Below are 10,523 nucleotides of genomic sequence, written 5' to 3'. Positions count from 1 at the left end.
CTGGAGTCATTTCTTATTATCAGTACTAAGCACTGGATATGTAAAAATATTAAAAAAGGCAAAAACAATCTCTGTTTTCAAAAAGTTCAAATAGAGGGGGGAAACACTGAAAAAAATCAACATGGCAGCTATGTGAGTAGGCCATAGCCTCAAAACCTTTTTTTTTTCCTCCTTTAATTTTTTTTCTTTTCTGCTTAGTCCCTATCCCTTCTCCCCCTTTTCACACCATAAAAATCACCTATCCCACCACATATGGAATTCCACATCTGGATAATATAAACCCGGTTACTTTCAAGAGACTTGAAGTCTTCACACTCCCACTGGTGAGGGTAATACCATTTTTCAAGTTTCTTCTGTATCTAATCCCTTTTTCAGCTGCTTGGGATAAATCTTCTCTCCTCTAGAAGTCATGGTCATTATCAGGCTAACTTAAGCTCTAGTTTTCATTGGTCTTATAATATACTGTCTTGTTGGCACTTTGGCAATGGAAAGGGAAGTATGTGAAGTCAGAAAATTTCTGTTATAAGGTATCCTAATAGCTATATAGTACAATCCATACTGGCCCCCACCAAAAAAAAAAAAATCTCCATCATGCCATAACTGACAGATGGTCTTCCATCCTTGGCTTAAATATCTGTGATGAGGGGGAAGCCAACTACTTCCTTGGGTAGTCCATTATACTTTTGGATAACCCTAGTTGGTAAAAAACTTTTCCTGACATCAAGCCTAGATTTACAGGGATTTTCCCCACCCACTCACCCACCCCTCAGGATCCAAATAAAGAATTCCAATCTTTCTTCCATGAAATAGTCATTCAAATACTTGAACACAGCTATTATATCCCAAGTCTTTTCTTCTCCTGGCTAACAAGCCCCAGGTACTTCAACACAGTTTCATGCAGCATAGTCATGAGGACATTCACTACCCTGGTTGTCTGGCCCTTTTCCATCTTCTCAAGTCCTCCCTAAAGAGTCCTGCCCATCACTGTATTGCCTATTAGTACTCAAGTAGTATCTTAAATTTAGCTGTGCACAAATGAATCCCTCTCTATCAAAAGGTTGCTACAGTAACTCAAAATACAAGATCAATTCTTATGTTTTTTACCACCACATATTGTTATGGAAGTTAGGGAGGAGTTGTCTAAACTGAAAGATTTCCAGCCTCAGCAAGAGGAAGAGAGATAAAAAAGAAAAAGGAAGCGTGGATGCTCAGTGGGGGCCAGCCCCCTGGGGCTGATAGTTTGAACACAATTTAGTTTGCAGTTAACTCACAGCAGGACTTTTGTAATGTCCTCATCACCTATCAAGAAGGCTTCCTATTCCTCATTATCATTGCCCTTAACAAGACAAGAAAAGATGCAGTTGTACACAATAAACAAAAATGTTTTTACAGTCTAACATAATGGGGGCACAAACATGACATTCCCTACCAGCAGTAGTTTTAAAAAGGAGCTAGAGAAAGATTGTTCTCTTCTAAACTGGAAAAATAATAATAATAATACAATTAACTGTGGTGGTGTGAATTTTGTTGGCAATTTATAACAGAAAAAAAAATTATCCTTTTCCTCTTGTTTCTCCTACTCATTCATGTTCTTCCTTACCCTTAATACACCTCTTTCCATGATCCATTTTGTTCTCTTTCAGCCATAAATAATCACTGGGCTCATATGTCTAGGACTCGGAAGAAATTTTCTCAGGCTTTAGGAAAATTGTATTTCAGGGTCACTAATAATGCTTGCATCTTGTTCAGCAATCTCAGTCATGTGCAGCTGTTCATGAGCTCCATTTAGGGTATTTGTTGTTGTTGTTGTTGTTGTTGTTGTTGAGGTGTTTTTTTTAATCTGGTATGGTTTTGCCATTTCCTTCTCTAGCTCATTTTACAGATGAAGAACTGAGGCACATAAAATTAAGTGACTTATCCAGGATCACACAGCTAGTAAGTATCTGAGATTAGATTTGAAGACAGGTCTTTCTGACTCCAGTCCCAGTGCTCTATACACTAAACTATCTAGCTACCTTCACAAATAATATAATATATTCAATTTGCCTCTTAATTCCCAACAGGGATCCCGAGGCATTTCACATACATATTCTGAATTAGATAACTTCTGAGATCCATTCTAGGTCTGAGATGCTTTGATCAGGGGAGAGATAAAAGGAAGAAGGAAAGAGAAAGAATAGTAAAAATGAGGGGGGAAAATTCTTGAGTTCATGGGCTACCTGGAAAGGGAGAAATAGAATCTAATTCAAGGACCAGCAAGGACAGTGTCATTGAATCACAGTTTCAGTACATTTTACATAAAGATTGGGGTTGAGGAGATGATGAACTAAGGCATAAGAAGAATGGAAAAGTTGATGGTGGGGAGGAGGTCCCAGAACATGAAGATCTTTGAACATCAACTAGAGGGTTTTACATTTGTTCTTGGAGGAAATAAGGAGCCACTGAAGTTTAATGAGTGGAGGGTGTGGGTTGGCTATGATCAGAATTGCTACTTTAGGAAGATTAATTTGACAACCAAATTGAGGATGGACTAGAAAGGGAAAAGACTTGGGCCGGGGAGCTCTACCAGAAGGCAAATGTAATATCCCATGCATGAAGCAATAAGAGCTTACTCCAGGGTGGTGGAAAAGAGACTATATATACCAGAGACATAACAAAGGTAGAAATAACAGGACCTGACAATGGATATGGGGGAAAGGAGATAGGGTAACAGAGAGTCAGAAGTCCAGGGTAACACCAAGGTTGTGAGCTATGTCTGGTGTATCTCGAGCCTCTTGGGTTATATACCTCAAGTTAATGTCAACAAAAACCTTTCTGAGTTTTATAATTCTATCTATCCTTTCCTATTTAAAGAGCTTAGGAAGCAAGGTAAGAGAACAAAAGAAGGGATTCAAAAGAGGCTTGTCTGGTCAAAGGAACCAAATAAACAATTTCAGAACATATCATAATATACCATGACGATCAAGAATGGCAAAAGAGTCATTTTGATATCTTTACTCCCTTCTTTTGACTTCATCACCTGGCTTCACTGTCTTGCCTCTGTTCAAAAAAATATTCCACCTAATCATTTTCTGAATCTCACAGTCTAAGCTTCACTTCTGATCCTTTCACTCACATGCAAGCTTTTCTTGGTTCTATATTCATCCTAATGGAATGTTAACAGGGTATTGGAGTTTGCACAGCAAAAGTCAATGGGGGTAGAGCCTGCTGGACAAATATTCTAAGAGAGGGGAAATGGGAGAGTTATTTGGAGGCAATTAGGGCACCATTTAGTTAACAAGTGCTTCAGGGGGCTAAAATGTACTCTCAAGAGCTGAATGAATTCTGACCCCTTTTAAAGTGGCTTAGTGAAACACAGGAAATGGCCTATCTAGTTCCATGCATCATAAAAACTGGACAGAATAAGCACAACCAAACCAGTCTCTGGTCTTACAAACCCCAGGAATTAAACAGAGGTTGTTGATTGTTAGAAATGGTTTATTTTACTTTATTTTTCCCTCTTCCTTTTGGTCTGAAAAGAAATGACAACAATGACAAAAAATCATACAGCAAATATACGAAACCTTCAAGTAGATCTGGATAGGACAATAAAAAGAAAAACTGGAGGATGAAATGACAACCTTCAAAATCAAATGCTGGCAGAAATTATATCTCAACAGATGAAAGGGTCATTCTTTGATAAAACAAAGAGTTCCATCTAGCTGTGTGATGTTACAAAGGGTGACCTGGAAAAGTATTGATTTTCAAGATTTTTAAAAAGACCATCTTGCTTTTGAAGAATAAAAAAAAGAAAGAAAAAAACAGTGTCAAAGAGAACTTATTTTCTTTTTACTAGGGTTGTTTTGGTTTTGTGTATTTTAGGGGTTTGCTTTTTTGTTATCTTTTAAAATAATCCATATGTGTGCTTCCATTTCCCAAAGCTCTCAGTCTCAATATTCAGTGATACAAATTTCTGCTCCAATCAATGTCCTCAATGGTAGGAATAGAATAAATCTCACATGCATAAAAATATAGTAAGGTCTCAAGAACTTCAGTCCTCCCTGGAAAAGAAAGCATTAATGTAAGAGTAAAGTCATGGAAAGTCCATTAAATCACACACCCAATTGAAATTCCCTTATCATGAATAAAAAAGATATGGGGGTCTTGATTTATGGCCTAATAATATTATTAGAGGCAAACACAAATCCAAAACAAATCTGCCCCCTAGACCATTCTAATATATACTTTAAAACTCAATCTGTACAAAATTGTACTTATCTTCTTACCATTTCCCTCAAAGCAGACTAAAAAAATTCTGCCTATCTCTAATCCACCCTTCCCACAGATACCAAAATAATCTTCCTAGTGTTCAAGTCTAACCATTTACCTCTTCTCTTCAAAAACATTCCCTGGATCACTACTGTTTAAATTAAACTACAAATTTCTTTGTCTAGCATTTAAGGACCTCCATAATCTAGCTTCTAATGAAATTTTAACCCTACTGACATGAGGAGGATGTTATTATAGAAAGAAGGGTGAATTTCTAGTTGGAGGACCTTGGTACAAATCCTGGGTCTTCTATTTAGTGCCTTTATTTTAAATCTTGATAAGTCACTTAATATCTCTGGGCCTCAGTTTCTACGTCTATAAAATGATAAATGGTGGATTAGATAGGTGTTATCAAGCTCTTCAGCGATACATAAGAAGCCCACAAAGCTCTGGAGAATAGCCTGATACAGAATAAAATATAATTGGGAAAAGCTTAACACAGTAAACAAATATGCCATGGATGTCATTAATTTGTTGTAATTTAAGTCAATATACACCCATGGAGTCCCATTTCTATTAGAATTTGATGCCACTAGGATACATAGTATCTAAGGTTTCTTCTAGTTCTAAATCTACGATCCTATTTCCTCTTCTTGTACTCTAATTTCCCCTAAAAATTAAACTGCCAATATTTATCTCATCTCATCATGCAGTCTCCAACCTCTCATTCTTAGGATACATTTTCTTTATATCCAAATCCAGAAAATATTGAAATTCTCTTTTTTCTACAAGGCTCAGCTCAGAAGTGACTTGCTCCAGGATCCTTTCCCTTTTACTTTCTTGATTCAAATGTTGCTTTAGCACTTTATCTCCAACTTTCCTATAGCTTATTAATTCTTTTTTGGTTATAGTTATGGGCATGGATTATAATTTTTCCTCATTATATTGTAAGAACCCTGAGGGGAGAGAAGAGTTGTGTTTTTTAGCTTTGCATCCTCAATATCTAGCATAGCTTCTAGAATAAAAAGATGCTTAATAAATAGAATTGAAAGGAAGTGAATTATCTAGGGTTAGCCCCTGACATTAATTTACATTAAGTAGTCTTTAATTAATAAGCAAGAGGACAGAACATAGAAGAAATGACCTCTTTTTTGCTCATATTTCTATCAATTCAGAATTTAGATGTAGGTTTTTCTTGACTTCCCTTTATACTTTCCCATATGCTACTTTCCATCAACATATTTTTCTCCAATTTCAATATGAATCCTATTTATCTACCCCAACAAAAGGCACCTCAGGATAAATGTAAAGGCTTACTTTAATACTTCAATGGTTATGTAAAGTCATTGCTTTGGGCACTCCCTCTTAAGATGTAGCCTAACCCATCCCCACTCAGTCATATCTGACATTTGTCTGAGTTCTAATATATGTTCTCCAAAGGAAATTCATCCAAAATACTAAAGGGTTATCTTCTAGGTATCTTGTTATTGCATGAGCTCCAATGCATAGTCCTCACTCTTACTATAAGACAATTCATTCTGCTTGTTATAATCATGTATCATATGTCATATGTCATATATCTCTCCAATAATGCCCTCTATGACACTTTTCCCATACAATTCTTCATTAGCAATAAGATGCAGTCTAAATGCACCATGCCCTTCCCCATTGTCCCATTCAGTGACCTACATCCACAACTTTAATTCTTCAGAGACCAACATTTTATAATTCACAAACATCTATCAATGAAATAAGAAAACTCTAGATGCCACAAGGGTAGGAGAGTAGAATTTTGTCAGTTAGTCACATATTGATATCTCTATTCCAAATCCCTAGAGTTTCTTGTCTTATCTACTAGCTAGTCAGCCAATGTACTTTCGGTGTGTTAGCAACCAAGAAAATCCGTTTGAAGGTTGTTTTTCAGATCTATTAAATGAGAGCATTTTTTCATTTGGGTAAACTCCTTAAATTCTTCCTCTGTTCAATTTTCATCTGTGTTATTTTCTACTAATTACATTTTAAGCTTCATAATGTCAGGGAACTTACCCTGCATCCTTATTCCTGTCTTAATCTAGAACAGAGCTCCAGCTGGTACCATGCTTGTCGTATGTATCCTGTTATCTGATTTGTTGTTCAAATACCACCACTGGATTGTTTTTATCTGGCAGATCTTAGGAGTTTATTTATTAGTATTCTGGGGAACAGGGAGGCAAGCTCTATTCATAAAATCCCTTTCTAATCTTATTAAATCCATCAAAGTATTGATATAAATATGAACTCAGGATATTAGGAGTAGGGCTAGTTTACTTCCCAGTGACCTGGACTCACACTAGTGACATTTCCTTAGGACAGATGCACAATTGTTAACATGTACAGGAAATGCCATCAACAATACCACCACCTTTAGACTAAAAGAAAAAACGAGACAAAAAAGGATGCTGAGACCCATTAAGATCCTTAACAATTCTGACTACCCCAGGTACCTCCAGATATTGAGCTATAGTGGAAAGGCATAGACCTTCATGACTCAAATACTCCAGTGGATATTTGATCTCCTCAGTGTTGGTACTGAATGGTAAAGGTCAATATTTCTTTTTTCCATTCTCAACAACCTTACATATCTTCCCATAAGTTTATCACATCTGACATACTGTAGGCTTTCTTTCCTTTCTTTTGATTCTATAAGGATACTAATAGGACAGCAAGGTGGTACAGTAGATAGAGCTCTGGGCCCAAAGTCAGGAAGATTTCAAATAAGAATTCAAATCTGATCTGGCATCAGACACTGGCTGTGTGACCATGGATAGGTGACTTAGTTTCTGTTTGCCTCACTTTCCTTGTCTATAAAATGGGGATAATAATAACACATAAAGTACATAATGCCTGTTACATAATAAGTGCTATAAAAATGTTAATTATTATTAGTATGTGCTGTTGTTGTTGTCAAAGGTCTCCCTGTCCCCCTTCTCTATCACTCTATCATTAGCCCATCTTCTTAGGCTCATCAATATTTTTATGACTACTTTTAATCTGTTTCTTCTTCATATATTCTTGTTTGTAACGTGTTGCCACTTACACCCACACTATACGATTAATAATACAGGGACTAAAAAAAAGTCATTATGACATCTAGCATATTACAAGAAGAATGGTGATGTTATCTCTTCTACCACAACATTATTTCCACCTGCTCATATCATATCTTTCCATATGAAGCTAGGCTGGAAGAACTTGGAATGTTGAGTCTGGAGAAATGAAGATTTAAGAGGGATGTGATAGCTGTCATGAAGTATTTGAAGGACTGCCACATGGAAGCGGAATTGGACTTATTCCACTTGGCCCCAGGGGGCAGAACTGGAAACAATGGGTGGAAGTTGCAAAGAAGTAGATATAGGCTTGATGTCAGGAAAAACTTCCTAACAATTAGAGTTGTCCAAAAGTGGAACCAGCTGCCTTAGGAAGTAGTGGACCTCAAAAGAGGTCTTTAAGAAAAGGCTCAATAATTATGTTGCTTATGTAATAGATAAGAACCTTGTTCAGAAAGGAGTTGAAATACATGGTCTCCAAATTCTTTCATAGCAATGAAATTCTAATATTCTCCTGTCTAAATTTAATATTAATAATAAACAATATATATAAAGTTTTAACAGTTTGCAAAGTACTTTACACTTTTTATTATGATCTTATAAACTGTAATCCTAAAAGAGAGATACTTGAGGTACTAGAATGCAAATAAACTCCTCTAGGCATTTAAAGTCTTTTATGATCTGACTCCAACCTACCTTCCCAGGGTTTCTATACATCATACTCCTGTATACATTCTATTATCACACACTTCATGGTCTTTACATCCATAGTCAATAAACCTATATCAGAGGTAGGATGTGAATTCAAGTTTTCCCATCTCCAGCTCCAACACTTTGTCCAACACACTACATTCATCTTTTGTGGGAAATGGGGTCAGTGACTTTAAAATTATCACAGACACCTGAATGCTAAGCTGAAAGAACAAATGATGCTCAATTTAAAACACTACCTTGAATTATTAATAGTATTAGGTTAAATACTGCTGACAAATAAATATAGATTACCCCCATCTATTTCATTATGAACTTGACTTTTGGAAGAACAGATCCTAATGCTGTCATGTCGTTCAGTCATTTTTCAGTGACATCAGACTCTCCATGGCCCCATTTGAGGTTTTCTTGGCAAAGATACTGGAGTGGTTTGCCATTTCTTTCTCTAGCTCATTTTACAGATGAGGAAGCTGAGGCAAACAGGGTTAAGTGACTTCCTCAGGATTAGGCAGCTAGTAAATATATGAGGTCAGATATGAAATTAGAAAGAGGATTTGTCCTGCCTCTAAGCCCTTCACTCTATCCACTGTGCCACCTGACTGCTCATAATGATGTAATACTTTCCCTCTAAATAAAACACAAATTGGTAGGGTGTGATTTATACAACAACTATGTTTTTCTCCATTTCTTAAATATGTCTCACTTAACCATAGATATGACCCGAAAAATTCAATATTGAAGTAATGTTTAATCTATTTTAATATTTCAAGAATCTCTAAATTGTTAGATCTACACCAACTCAGAACAAAACCCATCTTCATCTTTGTAGACTGTTTTCAAGAACTATCTTTAAAAAGGAAGACAACTTTGAAAAGGAACAGAACTTTGATTACTAAGTACAGTAACCAGTCATGACTTTGGAAGATTATTGGTGAAGCAGCTGACCCAGGGACTGGCCAAAAAGAAATAAATTAGAGACACAGAATGATATCTGTATTTTAAGACCTGGCCAATGTGGGGGATTATTTTTTTTAACTATATCTATTAACTCTAAGAGAGGACATGGGAGATGAGTTAGTAAATAATGATAGAGATCCAAAAATAAAAATAAAAAGGGGGAATAAATGATACATTTTAATACTACTCACAAGAGAACAAAAGCAAATCGAAACAGCCATAGGGCAATTTTGTTTCCGCCATGAGAATAAGGACAGATAACTGCCCTCCCAGCCAAGAGGACTAGTACTATATTCAAGCATTTCCACAGACACATGCTCACTATGTGTCTCTGGGCAGATCACTTTATCATGTAGTGTTCAAGGCAATTCTCTTAAGATTTATGGCTTTATTGTATAAAAATATTTATAGCTGTGCTCTTTGTGTTGGCAAAAAATTGGAATAGGAGGGGATATCCTTCAACTGGGGAATGGCTGAACAAATTGTGGTATATGTTATTGATGGAATACTATTGTGCTAAAAGGAATAATGAACTGGAGGAATTCCATGTGAACTGGAACAACCTCCAGGAAGTGATGCAGAGTGAAAGGAGCAGAACCAGGAAAACATTGTACACAGAGACTGATACATTGTGGTACAATCGAATGTAATGGACTTCTCTACTAGCAGCAATGCAATGATCCAGGACAATTCTGAGGGACTTATGAAAAAGAACACTCTCCACATGCAGAGAAAGAACTGTGGGAATAGAAACGCAGAAGAAAAACAACTGCTTGATCATATGGTTCAATGGGGATATGATTGGGTATGTAGGCTCTAAACAATCACCCTAGTGCAAATATCAATACTATGGAAATAGGTCTTGATCAATGACACATGTAAAACCCACTGGAATTGCTTGTTGGCTATGAGAGGGGGATAGGGGAAGGATGGGAGGAAAAGAATATGAATCTTGTAACCATGGAAAATATTCTAAAATCAATTAAATAAATTTTTTCAAATGAAAAAATAAAGATTTATGGCTTTTAGGGATAAGGGGAGGGGAAATGTTTTTAAACTACTTTTCTTACTGTGTCATATGAGAAAATCCTTGCTAATTGAGTCTGGTGGTAGATTATTAATAAGATGGTTTATGAACTGAGGCTTCAGAAGGTTGGTGCTACAGGATATACCTTTGAACTCTAGAGGCAGTTGCCCAAGTGGGACCCCATGAATTTTAGTGCCGGTTGAGGAAATACCCCTGTACATAGCAACAATAGTCATTTTCAGTCATATCTAACTCTTCAGGAGAGGCAAACAAGGTTAAAGTTACTAGCCCAGGGTCACATAACTAGCAAATGTCTGAGGCTATATTTGAACTCATGGAGACAAGTCTTTTTGATTTCAAGTCCTGTGCCATCTAGGTGTACTAGAAAGAGTGTGTGGGGAGGTACAATATTGGTAAATGATCTTTTTGTAAGTTAAAACCTAACTTATAAGCAAGAGGCAACGCAATATAAGAGAAATGGCATAGGACAGTAG

At 36.5% G+C, this 10,523-nt stretch overlaps 1 long non-coding RNA gene across 1 annotated transcript in view; it reads right to left on the bottom strand.

The window, feature by feature from the left end:
* Window positions 1–1,823: 1,823 nt before the first annotated feature.
* LOC103097165 (uncharacterized) overlaps window positions 1,824–10,523 on the bottom strand; it is a 247,936-nt gene continuing 239,236 nt past the window's right edge. Inside the window, exon 5 of the long non-coding RNA XR_008917627.1 lies at window positions 1,824–4,040. This is a non-coding gene — a long non-coding RNA (uncharacterized LOC103097165). The remainder of the gene's footprint in view (window positions 4,041–10,523) is intronic.

This window comes from Monodelphis domestica, chromosome 3, assembly GCF_027887165.1.
Source record: "Monodelphis domestica isolate mMonDom1 chromosome 3, mMonDom1.pri, whole genome shotgun sequence".
In the NCBI taxonomy this organism is placed as follows: Eukaryota; Metazoa; Chordata; class Mammalia; order Didelphimorphia; family Didelphidae; genus Monodelphis; species Monodelphis domestica.
This window is presented reverse-complemented; position numbering and strand designations above follow the sequence as displayed.